Source organism: Pelobates fuscus, chromosome 1 (assembly GCF_036172605.1).
Source record: "Pelobates fuscus isolate aPelFus1 chromosome 1, aPelFus1.pri, whole genome shotgun sequence".
Taxonomy (NCBI): Eukaryota; Metazoa; Chordata; class Amphibia; order Anura; family Pelobatidae; genus Pelobates; species Pelobates fuscus.
Genome location: NC_086317.1, coordinates 319,126,794 through 319,144,477, shown reverse-complemented (window position 1 = coordinate 319,144,477; position 17,684 = coordinate 319,126,794). Strand labels below are relative to the sequence as shown.

The 17,684-nt window shown below is 43.3% G+C and overlaps 1 protein-coding gene across 2 annotated transcripts in view; it reads left to right on the top strand.

Moving 5' to 3' along the window:
* Nucleotides 1-9,406: 9,406 nt before the first annotated feature.
* Nucleotides 9,407-17,684, top strand: part of CYFIP1 (cytoplasmic FMR1 interacting protein 1) — a 91,456-nt gene continuing 83,178 nt past the window's right edge. For both annotated transcript variants that reach the window (XM_063459300.1, XM_063459309.1), the window contains exon 1: nt 9,407-9,625. The gene's annotated coding sequence lies outside the window, so the exon portion shown is untranslated. The remainder of the gene's footprint in view (nt 9,626-17,684) is intronic.

The following is a 17,684-nucleotide window of genomic DNA, read 5'->3' as shown; positions in this document are numbered from 1 at the left end:
TATATACTTTTAGTGTCTTTATTATACGGGGTGGTTTGAGTCATATACATGCTGCAGCATGCAGACATTGAATGTATCATTTTAATCCATATTGGCACAGGGGATTGAAGTTTGGTTTTGGACTAGATCCAAGTGCAGAAAAAGTATTGCCTATATTGAGCGTTAATTTGCCAGGAGATGTGCTCATAGCAGAATCGCTTTGCATTTTTAAAAAGTTATTTTATTTTTAGTCTTTTTCAGGAAACCAAGCATAAGCTTCTGAAAAAGAACATTAGTCTTCCGCTTAGTAACTCAGAGCACAGACTGAGAATAGCAGTAAATGCTCCCTGACTCATTAATTAGCATGAGGGCTAAAGGAAATAAATAAACTTCCCCAAAAATGGTTCTGGCAAAATAAGCAGTGCCGTGTTGAACTCTGTACTACTAGAGTCTCCATTAACATAAATATTAGAACAGAATACTGAACAGTACAAGCTGAGTGGCAGGGTATTACCCTTTGTTTCTATAGTTATGGTTCAAGCACATAGCATTTACTGTCACAGGGAGCACAAGGACCACTATTTCCTGGGCCACGAGAGTATCATTACAGTGGTTTCACTGGCACAGTAGAATGCCTTCCTTGACTGGTACAGTCTTCTATGTGTATAATGAATGTACATGAAACAAAATTGGCCAGGAGCCATGAGTGTTTTGCAGTAAGGTATGTGCCTTGCTCTCTAAGATCCACGAGTTGGTGTTTAACAATCACACAATGGGACCCGTTTACCCATATACTGGGAATCCCAGTGTCTGTGCTCTAACTTGCTGTGCGGAGGACCATAAGGGACAAGATCACATGCTTCCTGCCCCAACTTTGCACCATCCCCCCAGCCTATATATATATATTTGAGAAAATTAACTGCTGGCGCTCAGAACTATATGTCCATACATGTGTCAGGTGATATGAACTCCACTTCCTTGTTAATCATAAATGTATTATACATATCTTTTATGAACTGACAGCCAAACATGTTCAAACTAGAGGTTTCCTTATGCACCCCATGAGCCATTATCATCTCTCTTTTGAGGGAGAGTTTAGGACAGTGGTCCACCTAGGAAGTTACCTCTGTATAGGTGCTGTTTACTGGGTCTTCAGGGTCAAAAGGATGAACAGGGGCCAGGCCTGCAAAAATGGAGAAAAACAAAGAGAATGTGGAACGGACAATTGTTTAGAGGAACTCCGTAGCTTGCCCTACGGTAAATCCTTGCTCAGGTCTCAAAATAGTTTTTGCTCACTTGTGCCATGACAGAGAGAACCTGTTCCATTACATATCAGACTAATCCTACACATAAGAGCAGTCCAGAACCAAAAATATTGGTCTGGTGAGCATTAAATAAAATCTAAAGCAAGCTCTTCAACATGAAAAAACAGTCTAACATGGAATGGGCTCTACTATTTATACTAATTTCACAGTTCTATTTCCTCTACTTTCTTTTGCAAGGGGAGGAATTAACCTATAAGTCAATGCTGCCATGACTTGATCAGGAAGATATTATTTGAAACCGGCCAACATGACGTCATGGTCCAGAGCGTTTTATGGATCCCTGAAAAAAAAAAAAATATATATATATATATATATATATATAAATCATCTCCATTTCAGAGAAACCAACAAACACCGGCCAAGTCAATCAGCATCTCCTCATAAAGATGCTTTGAATCAATGCATCTCTTTGAGGAAAGTTTAGTATCTCCATGCAGAGGGTGGAGACATTGAATGTCTGTGCAATACTGCCCCTGGAAGCACTTTTAGTAGCCATCTGAGGAGTGGCCACTGGAGGTTTCCTAGGCTTTAATGTAAACACTGCATTTTCTCTGAAAATACAGTGTTTACTACAAAAAGCCTGCACGGACAGTTTATACTCCCCAGAAGAACTATAATGAGTTGTAGTTCTGGTTACTATAGTGTCCTTTTAATATGAAATTAACCCGCGGAAGAAGGAGTGAGAAAAGAAAGAGTGGTGGGATTAGGGAAGCAGCGAGGGATACAATCAGCGTGGGAGGGAGGGAGGGCAGACAAGAGTTTCCCGGGAGATGCTGTTATGTTTGTTGCAGCATGCAATGCGTGCTGATGACTGACAAATTATGCTCAGAATTGACATTAGAAAGCCCGGAACTGACTTGAGCTATGCTAAGTTTTTAAAAGGAGGATTTGCAAAGGCTGCAGATTTAGTTAGCTGTTTTTAGCTTTGAAATTTTTTTTATAATTAAATGCATGCATGTTTTCACTGGAGATATAACTACTAAACAGTATTTTTTATTAAAAAATTTTTTTTTGGGGGGGGGGCAGGGGAGTGTCCCTTTAAATAATGCTTAAGGTGATTTAAAGGTACCTGTCATGACATATCCAACAATCTTAAATGATAGAGAATTACATTTAATCTATACATTGTGCTAACAGGACCTCTAGCAAATGTCTAGATTTCTTTAATATGGATTTACAATAAAACCTAGGAAACCTAGAGAACCAATGGCACAAGATCTGCGACCTGCTGCACCACTGCGCCATAGGTAGTAAAACCCAGGAAACTGCCTATAAGGTCCTCACGCAATGGTGCTTGACACCCGTACATCCTGATACTGATGGTCTGTGCTTTAGGTGTGGGTGGAAAACAAGATCTTTTCTACACATATGATGGGAATACCCAATCATAGTACCATTCTGGAAAAAGATAGCATCCATAGTGGACTTGTTTACAGACAACTGACCACCTTTCCGACCAGCCCCCTACCTACTACATCACACGACCTCCCCATCCTTCAGATACAACCATTATAGAACCAGCTCCCACCCCAAATTTATTCTCTTTCCCATTCACTCTTTCCTTTTTTTCCTCTTGGAATGTGGCCAAATCTGTAACCCAAGTGTGGCATACCTACCTGCTCAACAAATAACAAACCAGACACATGCTCTATCAGGTGCAGAGTGGCGTGGGACACATTGTTCCAACTTATTCCATATTTTTATATACATTTTTGGTTATTGAAAAATTGCAGAATGCACATGAACATATATGTATACTGGGACCTGCGCATCCATAATTATGACACTGTGGGTCCGGCAAGTTCTATATTACTATTTCACACATAAACAAAAAAAATCTCAATAAAACAAAATTTACAGCACTATTTATTTGTTTCCCAAGTTAAAATTAGTATAAAATTAGTATTACTATTTATTTTTCTTCCGCGAGGCAAACAATGCGCCTACCTTGGGCAGCACTTTGCAGGGGGTGGCAAAAAAGCCTCCCCCAAACACCCAGGCAGATCTCATTTGCCTAGTGTCCTGGGGGGCTCAAGATCTGGCCGGTAGGCCACTTTTGAGGGCCCCCCCCCTAGGTGGGCAGCGAGGGAGCATACTCACCTGAGCTCTTCCTGCTCAGCTCCCTCCGTGCTGCTTAATTAAGCCGGGAGCCAGAATATGACGTCACTCCGGCTCCCAGCATTACTAAGCAGCAATCAGAGCTCCCTCTGAATGCCCGCCCAGCAGCCCCATTGGACGCAGGTAAGGAATCCACTCCAGCTCTCCTAGGGAGGCTGGGTGGATTTAAAATAAAATGTAAAAAATAATATGATGTGAGTGTTGGGAGAAATGTATATGTTTGTATGTGTCTGTAAGTGTATGTGTGTGTCTGTCTGTCTATGTGAGTGAATGTGTGTGTGCGTCTGTCAGTGTGTGCGTCTGTCAGTGTGTGTCCAAGTAATAGTGTGTGTGTATGTCATTGTTTGTCAGCGTATATGAGAGTGTGTTTCTGTCAATGAGTGTATGCGTCTGTCAGTGAGTGAGCGTCTCTCAGTCAAAGTACGGCCTTGACAGGAAGGGGTGGGCAAAATTTTAATTGGGGGGTGGGGGGATGCCCGAGCACCGTCCTGCCTAGCAGGGCCGGACTGGCCCACCGGGACACCGGGAAATTTCCCGGTGGGCCGGCACACTAGGTGGCTGGTGCGCGGCCGCCTAGTGTGCACCAGCCCGGGCCGCAATTACAGGGTGACCGGCAGGAGGGGATGCGCTCCCCTCCTGCCGGTCACAGAATGTAGCGTGGCCGGGCTGGCAGACCGGGTAGGGGCAGTGGCACTGGGCCAGCCTCTTCTCCTGGGGGGCCCCCCGAGGCTGGCCCTGCTTACACCCAGCGGGCAGGCAGGCTGGCCGGTGCGCGAGGGAGCACTCTCCCCTGAGTGCTTCCTCTTCAGCTCCCTCGCGCACCGCAATGATACCGGAGCCGGAAGATGACGTCATCTTCCGGCGCCGGTATCAGTACGCGGCGCGCGAGGGAGCTGAAGAGGAAGCACTCAGGGGAGAGTGCTCCCTCGTGCACCGGCCAGCCTGCCTGCCCGCCGGGTGACCGGCCCCCCTGGAGCCCAGCAACACCACTGGACCCCAGGGAATCCCCTCAGCACTCCAAAAGGTAAGGAGGCTGGGGGGATTAAAAAAAAAAAAAAACATGTGTTAGTGTGAGTGTTAGTGTGTGTGTGTGTGTGTTACTGTGAGTGTTAGTGTTACTGTGAGTGTTAGTGTGTGTGTGTGTGTGTTAGTGTTACTGTGAGTGTTAGTGTGTGTGTGTGTGTTAGTGTTACTGTGAGTGTTAGTGTGTGTGTGTTAGTGTTACTGTGAGTGTTACTGTGAGTGTTAGTGTGTGTGTGTGTTAGTGTTACTGTGAGTGTTAGTGTTACTGTGAGTGTTAGTGTGTGTGTGTTACTGTCACTGTGAGTGTTAGTGTGTTAGTGTTACTCTGAATGTTAGTGTGTGTGTGTGTGTGTTACTGTGAGTGTTAGTGTGTTAGTGTTACTGTGAGTGTTAGTGTGTGTGTTAGTGTTACTGTGAGTGTTACTATGAGTGTTAGTGTCAGTGAGTGTGTGTCTGCTAGTGAGTGTCAGTGAGTCTGTTACTGAGTGTGTTTGTGTTAGTGAGTCTGTTTGATGTCTGTTAGTGAGTGTGTGTTTGTCAGTGAGAGTGTATGTTTTGTAAGTGAGTGTGTATGTATGTCTGTCGCTGAGTGTGTCTCTGTCAGTAAATGTGTGTGTCTGTTAGCTAGTGTGTATGCGTCTGTTCGTGAGAGTGTGAGTGTGTGTGTGTCTTCAGCACTTACCTTTCTCCAGCGCCGGACTCCCTTGGCGCTGGGGATCCCTCCGCCGCTCAGCTCCGAATGCGCATGCACGGCAAGAGCTGTGCGCGCATTCAAACCGCCCATAGGAAAGCATTACTCAATGCTTTCCTATGGACGTTCAGTGTCTTTAAATCGCGGAAGCTCCTCTAGCGGCTGTCAGTGAGACAGCCGCTAGAGGCTGGATTAACCCTCAGTGAAACATAGCAGTTTCTCTGAAACTGCTATGCTTTTAGCTGCAGGGTTAAAACTAGAGGGGCCTGACACCCATACCACTTCATTGAGCTGATGTGATCTGGGTGTCTGTAGTGGTCCTTTAACCCCTTAAGGACATGTCATGATTCCCTTTTATTACAGAAGTTTGGTCCTTAAGGGGTTAAGTGTGTGTGTGTGCATCTGCATGCACTGGTGTACATACCAGGTGCCCACCGCCATGTGTTGCGGCCCCGGCCTGCGCAGAGTAAGCGTGCGCGGGGGGGTGGGGGGGGGCAGGGATCAATTTTCGCACCGGGGCCCCATAGGTCATGTGTATGCCACTGGGTAGGGGAGGTCTGACAGGAACCTGCAAGCGAGAACGCTCCTCCCGCGAGCAGGCAGGTTGGAGCGTTGACGTGCGTTACCATGGCAACGCTACGACCTGCCTGCCGTTCTCGCGGGAGAAGAGCGAAGTCAGCCTGCAGCCAGAGGATCTGCAGGCAGAACAGCACGCACCACCACTGGACCACCAGGGATTGAAAAGTTCCCCCTCTCCCCTGGGCCCTGACCAAAGGTAAAGGAAGAGGGGGATTAAAAAAAGGTTTTTTTTTAATATAAATATATCAATGCTATAACCCCCCCATACACACACTACACTCCTCCCCCCCACCAACAGCACCCCCCCCACACACACACACAGAACACCTTCATGCACGCAGAACCCCTCCACACATAAAAAGCTCCCCTTCACGCACACAGCACCCCTTCACGCACACAGCACCCCTCCATGCACAAACGATTTCTTTCATGTTTGAGTGCTAGTTTTCAGTTTTTTTTCCCACTTGCATATCTGCGCACTATGCTGGCGCGATGGAGAGAGAGAGAGAGAGAGAGAGAGAGAGAGAGAGAGAGAGATATGTTTTTAGTACTTCACACCCCTAAAGCTGAAGTGCTTTGTGTGGGAAGAGTGTGTACTCTTTATTTCATTTTACAAAAAGTGCAGATTACAATAGAAATTGTTACTTTTTGAAATTAGCCTTGTTACAACCTCTTGGCTGGCAATCAATCAGTTCTGTTACTTCTAGTAGTTTAGCTCAGTGGATCAAAACTCAAGAGGTAGACACTTTCTCAAAACTCCTGCCTTGCAAAGACTTCTTATGGATCTACATTGGATTTTTGATTGGACTGCCACAGAAAGGGGAAGGCTGCTGACGAGATATGTGTCACTGTATATCTGAGAGTATGTGCCAGTGTGTGTAACTAGGGGCCCTGAGGGAAGAAGGACAGTATAGTGTTAGCAGTACAGTTTTGTGTTCCTAAAAATTTAGTGTTCATTTAAATGGTTACTGTAATCCTTCTCAGATATTAAGTTAAAATGTCCTATTGGGCATTACTAAGAGGTCCTTCAAGTACAGAGGCAATTGTACAAGTTCTGATCAAAACAAAATGTAAACAAACCCTAGAATTTGCACTGTCTGTTCAACCATAATTCACCTCTTTCATTTTAAATGCACCCACACTTATTATATATAATTTTGTTTAGGAGAAACAGGGCTTTCATGTCACATCAGAAATTTATATATAAAACATAATGTAATATGAATATCTAAAAAGGTTTGAGGAATTAAGAAATGTGTATATTTTTCAAGTTCTGCATGGCATTTTAACTGTGAATATTATAATATTGTTAGCGTTTACTTTAATATATTACACATATTTGTGTTCAGGGATGTCTTACGGGTACAACAGTACCCCCCATGTACAGGTTTTATGGGATTTTTGGAAAGTTACAGGGTCAAATATAGTGCTTTCCCCCTTTTTAGTTTTTACACATTGAAATTTGCCAGATTGGTTTGCAAGGCCTAAGTAGCCCTTCAAGCCGTATGACAGCCAAGAAATAAAAACGTACCCCATCATGGCATACCATTTGCAAAAGTGCACAACCCAGGATATTCAAATGGGTTATGACCAGTCTTTTTTAGTAGCCACTTTGTGGCACTCTGTGTCCAATGTTAGCTTTCATGTTTTATTTTTGCATGTTTCACACAAAAACAGCACTTTCACTAATGATATCATGGTCATTATACATTTGACTGCTCTAAAACAATTATATTTGCGGTCAGCGATGTCTCAAGGCTGTGAGCCAGCCTGGTATCATCGTGCCAGGCAGTGGGGCCCCTGACAGCCAGCCTAGTATTACCGTACTCGGCAGTGGGGCCCCTGGGAGCCAACTTAGTATTATGCTTAGGTGTTCTCTTTGACTCCGACCTCTCCTTCAAGCCTCATGTTCAATCTATCGCCAAATCCTGTCATTTCCATCTCAAAAACACTGCGCGCATCCGCCCCTACTTAACGCCAGATTCGACTGAGGTGTTGGACCATTCCACTGTCCTTTCTCGCCTTGACTACTGTAATCCGCTTCTCAGTGGTCTTACGTGCTCCCAACTTGCGCCGTTACAGACCATAATGAATGCGGCGGCGAGGCTCATCTTCCTGTCCGCCCGCACCTCCCTGTCACGACTAGTAATGTGGTCCAGCACGCAGAAACTATGTAAACATATACATAAGTCAGAAAAGGAAAAATAACAGGACAGAGCGTAAACCGGACCTTAGAATGGCCGGACTAATACGCTAGAGACAGAGAATGGTCAAAGGGAAAGCCGAGGTCAAGGAAGCCAGAAAATACTCAATACCGATAAAACAAGCCAAGTCAGGGAAACCAGAGATCAGAATAACCAGGGAAACGCCAAGGATCAGGATACCAGGAAATCAGAAACACGAAACTAGCACTTTCAGGAAACCAGGGAACTGAAACCACGACATGGCAAAGTACTAGGGTGAATTAGGGGTTTAAATACCCCTCTCTAAGCTATGATTGGTCAGAGGGCGACCTCTGACCCCAGAACGTGCGTGTGCGTTGACGTCGTGACGTCACGCACACGTTAGTATAATTCTCGGGGGCGGGGCTATCCATAGACGCGACCACGTGGTCGGCGCCATATTGGATTCGGGCGTGATGCCCGGAAGAACTACACGCACGGTTCCCGGCTCGCCGACGAGCAGGTAAGCTCGTGTAGTCGGAGCGGTCGTGCCGGTCGGGCACGACCGTGAGGCTCGGCGGGCCGGTGACCGCAACACTCCCATGCCTCACCCTTCTGTCAGTCCCTACATTGGCTTCCTATAAAATATAGAGAGAGCTCAATTTAAAATTCTGGTTCTTGCTTTCAAATCTCTACATAATGCTGCTCGCACCTATCTATCCTCCCTTATACACAAGTATGTCCCGTCTAGGCCCTTACGATCTGCTGAAGACTCTATCTTCTGTCCGTACTCCCACCTCTGATGCTCGCCTTCAAGATTTCTCGAGGGCTGTACCGTTCCTGTGGAACTCGCTTCACTCCTCCGTTAGATGCTCACCCAGTCTTCACTCCTTCAAAAAATCATTAAAAACCCATTTCTTCATAAAAGCGTATCAATTAAACTGTTAATAGCTCCTGACTGATTCCTCTCTTGCAACTGTCACTAGTCTAATACTATCCTTACCTTTTTGTGTCATTTTACCCCACTCCCTCTAGCATGTAAGCTCATTGAGCAGGCCCCTCAACCCCTCTGTTCCTGTGTGTCCAACTTGTCTGGTTACAACTACATGTCTGTTCATACACCCATTGTAAAGCGCTGCAGAATTTGATGGCGCTATATAAATATAATAATAATTATAATAATAATAATAATAATGCTCCAGCAGTGGGGCCCTTGGTAGCAAGCCTGGTATTACTTTGCTCGGCATTGGGGCCTTGAGAGCCAGCCTGGTATTACCGTGCTCCAGCAGTGGGGCCCTTGGGAGCCAGGCTGGTATTGTACTCGGCAGTGGGGCCCCTGGGAGCCAGCCTGGTATTACCGTGCTAGGCAATGGGGCCCCTGGGAGCTACACTATTACTCCATCATAGTGATTGAGCAGGGATGTTGTCCTGGTTGGGAGGGAAGATGTGAGGTTACATGGCCGGGTAGGAGTGGTCTGTGCTCGGCTGGATCTGGAGGAGGGGCCCCTGTTGGAGCTTGGTTCCTGCCTCCTCTCTGGCCTGGGAGGAAGGGTGTTTCCTCTTGACTTTTTCCCTGCTCTCAGTAGGAAGTTGCAGCCCCGGATTTGTGGCTGTGTTGGCCGTGAAGGGTTACAGCCAGCCCGGTGCCCGCTGTGGCCAATGCCAGGGACAGGCTGTGTGTGAGCGGAGAACGGAGACACCGAGAGCTCTCGCTGCTGGCCGGGCCGGATAAACCTCATACATCCCGGGTGAGAGAGACACTCCAGGGCTTAGCAATCTGCTTCCCTTGGGCTGGACTGGGCCGCAGCTCCCCGCCCTCTAATCTGTCTGAGGATAGTGGGGGTTGCAGTCCAGTGGTGGCTGTGTGCTGTAGGATAGTTAGACATTCTCTAATCACAGCTTTCAACTTTGTCCCCCTGTCCTCTGCTCCCAATACCCCTCCACCCCCCAGCTTGGCCATCACAACCCCAGGGTCTAAATGTAGGGGAAGTAAGCAGCAAATGGGCTCTAATTAGCCACACTTTGTATGGAAAAGCCCCTTTATTACCCTGCAGCCTTGTGACTGCTTGCATGTAGGGAGCTGGATCCAGATTTACCCATACACACAAGCCTTATAGGGTTATTCACTACAGTGAGAATTCAACGTGAATTTTAAATTATGTACTTTAGCCATGCTTCCAGCTCAGCTACTCGGTCCTAAAAAAATAAAATTCACTTTGAATTCTGACTGTAGTGTATAACCCTGGGAGTCATTGCTTTATTTGTAGGCACACATTTTCTGTTTACATGCGATGACACGTTTTCCCCTGTATAGTGTTATTGTATGGTGCCACTACCTCCAGTATTACTGTCTGTTTGGGTTATGCTGCCAAAAATAAGTGTTAATTTCTGCAAATGCACACAATGATTTTGTGACCATATGCATATTTCACACTTTTCTGTAATCGGTTGTAATTTGTTTTGAAACTGACAGACTTCCTTATCCAGGAGTTGCCTTGGCAAAAGAGCAAGCTAAAATGTACTGGGAGTTCATCACATTGATTTCTAGGTGGTGATGAGTTGTATACGTTGGGGAGCTCCACCCAAAAATCTGTGAACCCCCACCCATCAAAATGAAATCCCAGCATGATGGGGCATAATAAAGTTATTAACGCATTCATATTTCAATTACTGATTTCCTGTAAAGTCATGTTTTTAACTGATTTCTTTACAAAAGTGTTTTCCTTTGGGAAATTGTCCTGGACAGATGGGCTATTGCTAGTTTTCATCCCAGTATTCTGTAATGGTTATAAGTTGTGCTAAAAGATGACCTCAGCACAGCTGGGTATGGGTTAAATACTCTACTCATGTGCGAAATCTGTTCTTTAAATCAGTTTGACACAAAGAGTCACACATGGCTGGTTTATACAACCCTCAATTGCATATTTATTTTAATGTATTACTTTAATTGTATAGTGCAAAATAATTCCCAACAGTATATAAACTGAAGCAGAAAAAATATAAATGGAGACCAGACTCCATCTCCTACAAGTATCTAATTTATACCAGCCCCTTATCCCCATCCATTATGGGTGTTTGAAATATTTAAGGTAAAATGCCCTTGTTTAACCCCTTAAGGACCAAACTTCTAGAATAAAAGGGAATCATGACGTCACACATGTCATGTGTCCTTAAGGGGTTAATAAGTTCAGATCTTGATAAGATTTGATATGGTGCTAGGTGCAATAGGTGAACCAACACAGCAGATCAAGCAGGTCATCCACATTTGGACACTTTTATGCTGTCCGATGTTTATCCTCTGGAGAAAAAAGAAGTTCAGACCAAGCTTATATTTAAACAGCTCACCCAGTTCAATACTTTTCTGCCCATGCCAGAGTGAATCAGCAGTACAATGTATGTCAGCAGGCCTTGTTACCTTGTCTGCAGGAATACCTAGCATAAGTACACTCCTGTACCCTTTCTAGCCGTCTCTCATCCTAATCTGTTCTGATTTCATACAATCAATGTTGGGAGACATGTTACAATTCCATATATCTTTGTAACTGTGTAATAACAAGTATAGAGCATGGCAAATTTGATCTATTATGCACGTTTCAGTGTTCCACTCAGCAGAGCTTTGTTTTGTTTTTGAGAAATCCTCAGGTAGAACTTATTCTTGTTGCACTTCAGTGTTGGATTGAGAATTTTGGAAAGCTTAATTTGCCCCTCCTCTATGTTTATGCATTCTTTGTATTGTCACAATGATTACCTGCACCTGACATCAAATTTAAAGGACCAGCAGCTCTGGGATGGAATATAATCAAAATCTCTTCAGCTTGAAACAGTGATTTTGGGACATACGGTAGATGCTGCCCCTGCTCAGTCACTGTTGCAAACAGTGCACTCCTTTAGGGGCATCAGGCTAAAATCTATTCAATAATTGAATCTGATGTCCAGCATTAGCATGCTAATTAAGTGCGTGTCCCAAACCATTGGAATGGGGGGATCACTGCGATAGCCTTGTGTGCGCCATATTAGAAGCATTGATTGGATAAAAGTTATCAGTGCATGTAGTGTAGTGTGGAGCCTGCTTCAGTGCTGGGTTACAGGTAAATTTAAATATGATTTAAAAAGAAATGCATCCTCTGTGACATTCATTCAGGCCATGCTCCTCCATGATTTTGCTGGATGTGGAGCGGTTAGCATGCCGAAGGAGCCTTGGTGCTGGAAAAGGTAAGTAAAATCATTATTTTTATTATTTTATATGGCAAACGCTAGAGGGACCTGAAAAAGAGTAGCGACAGGGACACTATATAGCATTAGAAATACGGATTTGTATTCCTAACACTATAGTATTCTTTTAGTTTAACCCCTTAAGGACCAAGCTTCTGGAATAAAAGGGAATCATGACGTGTCCCACACGTCATGTGTCCTTAAGGGGTTAAAGGGACACTGTAGGCAACCAGACCACTTCAGCTCATTTCAGTACCGCTGTCTGTTTAACCCTGCAATTGTAATTATTGCAGTTATTGATAAACTGCAATATTTATTTTGCCGGGTTAACTCCACCTATAGTGGCTGTTTACCAGACCGCTACTGCTTCCGGGTCAGTAGGTCGCCTAACTGTCGCAGGACGTCCTCGCGCTCTGCATGAGGACATCCAGCGTCGCCTAAGACCTTTTCTATGTACTTGTCCTAATGCGATTGTGGCGTTCGGAAGAGGAGTGGAGGGACAATCAACGCTGAAATCTGATGACAAGTGTTTTTAACCATTTCTGCACTGCAGGATAGTTTTGTGGTCCTAGCACTATAGTTTCCCTTTAAGTGTGCCCTCAAAAGCCAGGCATGATTGTGACTTAGTAAATATGTACAAAAGAAAGGGTTTCTAGAACCCAGGCTGTAGGAACATCTAACAGAAAATGTTTTGATAGTGTGGTGATAGGCTTAAAACTATTCAAAAGTTTTATTTCATTTGGGTTTAATTAACACTCTGTAGTATTTACCATTCATCTGTAGTATTTATCTTTTTGTACTGCATACTAAAACTTTGCTATATGTGCTAGATGCTATTTCTATTAAATCTTATTCACAAGCCGCCGAATGTTTTGATGCTCATCATAATGATTTTATGTAAATAAATGTAGCAGTTTTTAGAAAAAACAAATAAACCAGAAACATACTCGAAAACTGCAACCTGCCCCCCACAAAACATTTCGGGTCAACTGTTTAGATTATGCCTTTTGATGCCACCAGATAGGCCTATTGTTTAACCCCTTAAGGACACATGACGTGCCTGACATGTCATGATTCCCTTTTATTCCAGAAGTTTGGTCCTTAAGGGGTTAAAGTAACATTTCAAGCACCATAACTACATCACACTGTAGTGGTTATGGTTCTTGAAGTTCCCCCTCGCAATTGTTAGGAGTCAAACTGCTTTAGAATGGTTTGATTTCTTACCTGGGATCCCACAGGCACCACTCTCTGCCTCCTCTACTTTCAAATGGAAGACATAAGCTCCTTGTCTAAATCCTCACGAAAGAGAGCTCTAGTCTGTTGTATATTACGCTAACAAATAGGCTAGCATAAATGGTTTGTACTGACCCTGTTTATATATGTATTGTGTTATCACATCCCTCCCTAAATGCAGTTTTTCCAACATTTCTTCCTGTTTTCTATCCCTTTTATTTAAGGGTTTTTCCAACCACCATGACACTGGCATCGAATACTGTTGCCGAGTTTGTGATCTATAATTACCAAGTCCTTTTCATTTGATGGTATCCCTAACTCAACCACATTTAAGTAGCTTGTGGGTTCCTGTATATCTTATCTACCATCTATCTGCCCAGTCCCTCAATTTATCCGAATCCTTATTGATAAATCATATAGAATGCAGAGAAGTAAAAACAAAAAAGAACAGGATGAGCTTTTGGTTGATTGGCACTGTTGTCAATAGCTACAAATACAGCTGCTGACCTTTATCGAATGTACAGTGCCAACACTGTGTTTGTGCAGTGAACCGTGAGTCCATTTTACATGTCCTGTCAGCACGGACTAATGTTAAACTCACTTGTTCTCTGAAATTGCAATTTATTTGCTTTTTGTGTTGATAGCGTGCAGTGGGATGATACATTTCTGAAGAATTATATACTTTATGTAACATTTTAAAGGGGAACAATAATTTTTCTGGAATTTTTCACCATTGAATAAATGATGTAAAAGCACATATAGCTTACACCAACCTTTTTCAAATGCTGATCTGTTTTATTTTAAATGTGTATAATAATACTGTATTTACCAGACCAGGTCAGACGTAGCCAGGCCCCACACAGTGCGTTGTGGTAGGAGAAACTGAAAATTTGTGGTTATGTATAATTATGGGGCAGTATTTTAACAGTGAACCCGGAAGCAGGAAAATTCCATTGGTTTCCATGGTAATAACTCCACTTTTTAGAACCTTGCCCCAGAATTGTTCTTTATACATAAACCTACTGTTACTGTTTCTCTTTCTCGTTATGATTACCCACATGCGTAGGACAGAGCATATAACAAATATTGCTAGGGAGTCAAGATGGAGGCACTTATTTCCAGACTAGAGGTAAAAACAACAGTTTATATTTTTAAGACCTCCGAAACACATATATGTGTGTGTGTGGGTATGTGGGGGATGGGACTAGGGTGCAAAATATACAATTAAATGTATAAAGTATAAGCATTCTGGGAAAGCACAGTTCCTCATTTGCTTTTCCGTGAAGTCATTCTGTTGTGGAAGCTCCATGAAGCATATTAAAGTGACCCTGTCATTCCTGGATAGGTTCACTTTAACTGACGTTTGTCTCCCCCCCAATAGACATTAAATACAGCACTCTTCATAGCTGTAAATTATGTGTTCAATATAAATGTTAGAGCTCTAGCAACTACAAACCATGGCCATAATACTGTAACATCTGCTGCCGGTCACTCCTGCATTTCCCAGGCAGGGCAATTCAGCCTTCATGATGCCCACATGTAGGCTTTGTTGGAGCTACCCTGTTTCTATACTCTCTAGCCAATGCTTCTAGCTCTGTGTATGATATGCCTGGAGAGCTCGCTAAATGCCTTTAGGAGATTAGTCAGATCTTTGGCATTGAGGGCTGGCAGGTGAGAGATCTATTTTTTAATATATTTATTTCCCCCCCTTCCAATGTGTACATCTGGTCCATTCTGCTAGCACAGTGTATTGGTGAAGTATTTTCATTTGTACCATGTGTACCATCCCAGGTATACTTTACATTTGATGATAAACTTATATTTACACTTTGGGAGTGAGATGTTTTACTTACCTTGTCTAAAGGTTAGTGTGCTGTATCACATCCTGTCATGCCAAAAGCATGAGTTCTTGTTTGATGTGTGTTTATATATGTTAAGAGTTGTTTTTTTGTAAACCTTGGGATGGCATTTATTGTGGTCTTTGATCTTGCACCAGGCCTAGACCATAAAACATCTAGATAGCCATCACCAGAGCTGGACACAAGGAATTTCATAGAGTGGGCAATAGACTGCCAGACCAACCCCCTCTGATTCCCCCAGGGGTCTGCCCACTGAGAAATAACTAGTTTTAGATATATAATGAGGGTGCTGGACTATCCAGAGTCAGTATTCATTTTTCTTTTTGTCAGTAACTTCTAGGAGATCAATACCATCTAAGACTCCCACAAGAATTCTATATAGGGTAAATATATGTAAGGAATTTCTTGTGTTTTCTCCTATTTTATTTTATGTACTGTTTTGCAATTTGTTATCTGTATGTCATTTATTTCTGTATTTTGTACTCAGCACTGTGAATCTTTTTTGTCAGATTAAATGTTTAATTAATCAGCTTGGGTCTCTGTTTTCTACGAGCTTTACTCTCCAGAGAGCTCAGGTAAAAACGTTACCAAAAAGGGTTAATTATAAGTGTTTGATTAGTAAAAGTAGAACTGTGATTCTAGAATTCTCCTGTGTGTGGGGTAACCTAAGACTCCCGGGTTTAAAAGTCTTGGTGGTGGCAGTAAAGTGTGTACTAGGGGGTTAGTGTAGAAGGGATTGCAGGGGTTAATTGAGTGGTTGCTGGGACTAGCAACAGGTAACCAGGGGTCTGGTGTCATTAACCCTGTCACTTCCACACTCTTCCCCACTGTCTCGGCTGGGCCTATAGCCCACGCTCGTGACACATTCCTTTTAGTATTTTTTTAAGCAGCCAGTTTTACATCGCTGTTAATTTAGAATTTTGTGGCATTACAAAGACTAATGATGTTTCAGGTGCTTTTTGGAGTACTTCACTGGATAAAAATTGCTTGTGGAGTGCTTTCAAGATAGTTCCCTTGTTTTGATCCATATCGATATCTCTCTTCTACTTGAGATCACCCTTGTAGGTATGTTTGTATTAGTGTAGCACAGAGCTTTACAGAATAATATGGTGTATTTTGGATTTATGGCGTATGCTAAACTACACTAAACTTGTTGGTCAGCTAGCATTTGTGAATTGCTTTTCCCCCCCTTTGTTGTATGTCTTATTCAGTTCTAGATGGTAACAATAACACAAAAATACTTGTTGGTCATAAAACTGACAAAAAAAAATCTGAGAACAGTCCTCCTATTCCTTAAGTTATACCTTTTACATGGGTGTCCCTCATTGGCCATGACTGGTTGTTAGAACACACTCCTGTTCTAGAGGCTGAAAAAATATTACCTCACAACTCTAATTCTTCACTTATTATTATTTTTTTCAATATCCAAAAATTGGACCTGGTCTCTGACAATTCTAGGTCTACACAGGTGTACAAGGTCTTTTATAAGGCACCAAATGATCACGTGACAAGACAACTGAATGCAGTTGCCAACTGGTCTTACATGGAGAAAAGTGCTAGTGTAAGAAACACACCAAATATATTTCAGAACAAATTAAAATGAACCATATATAAATCAATTGCATTTAAAGCAACTGATACATTTTTACTGTTAACATATTTTTTTTGTTGCTACTCTAAAAATGTTTAGAAACCATACAAAACTGTTCTAGATTCTGATGTAAATGTTTAGGTGGCCAATAGTGCCCTACCAGGCATACACAGAAGTAATGGGTGCCTTTCCATAGATGTGCACACATAATTTTTATGACTGGATTAATTAAATTAAATTGAATCAATGATATTGCCTAAACAAACTTGTTTTCCTGGCACTATAGCTTCCCCCACTGTCAAGGCCCTCTCCCGCGGTGCTGAAGAGGTTAATAACCCCTCCAGTCACTTACCTGGGTCCAGCGCCGATGTCCCCAAGGCTCAGCTCTGCCCACGCTCCTCAATGCTTTCCTATAGGGTAAATCTGACGCTGCAAGTCTTCATGCAGAGCGTGAGGATGTCCAGCGTCAGATAACGGACCAAAAGCCAGTTTCAGTTCCGGAACTCCCTCTAGTGGCTGTCTTGTAGACAGCCACTAGTGGAGGAGTTACCCTCAGAGGTAATTATTGCAATTGATAAAACGGCAATAATTACCACTGCAGAATTAAGGGTGAGTGGAGTTTGCACCCAGACCACTTCAATGAGCTGAAGTGATCTGGGTGCCTACAGTGTCCCTTTAATCTCAATGAAGTGGTCAGGGTTCCAAGTCCCCTGGAGTTGAAAATATTGCCATTCTACGGAAACAATGGTTTTTTTGCAGGGTTAAACTGCCTCTAGTGGCAGTCATATTGACAGCTGTAAGCGGGGCTTGTGTGAAATAGCAGAAAGACCATCTGATTGGCACAGTGCTGCTTTTTTTTTTTTTTTTTTTTCCATACATGCACACTAGCCTGTCAATGCTTTCCTATGAGAA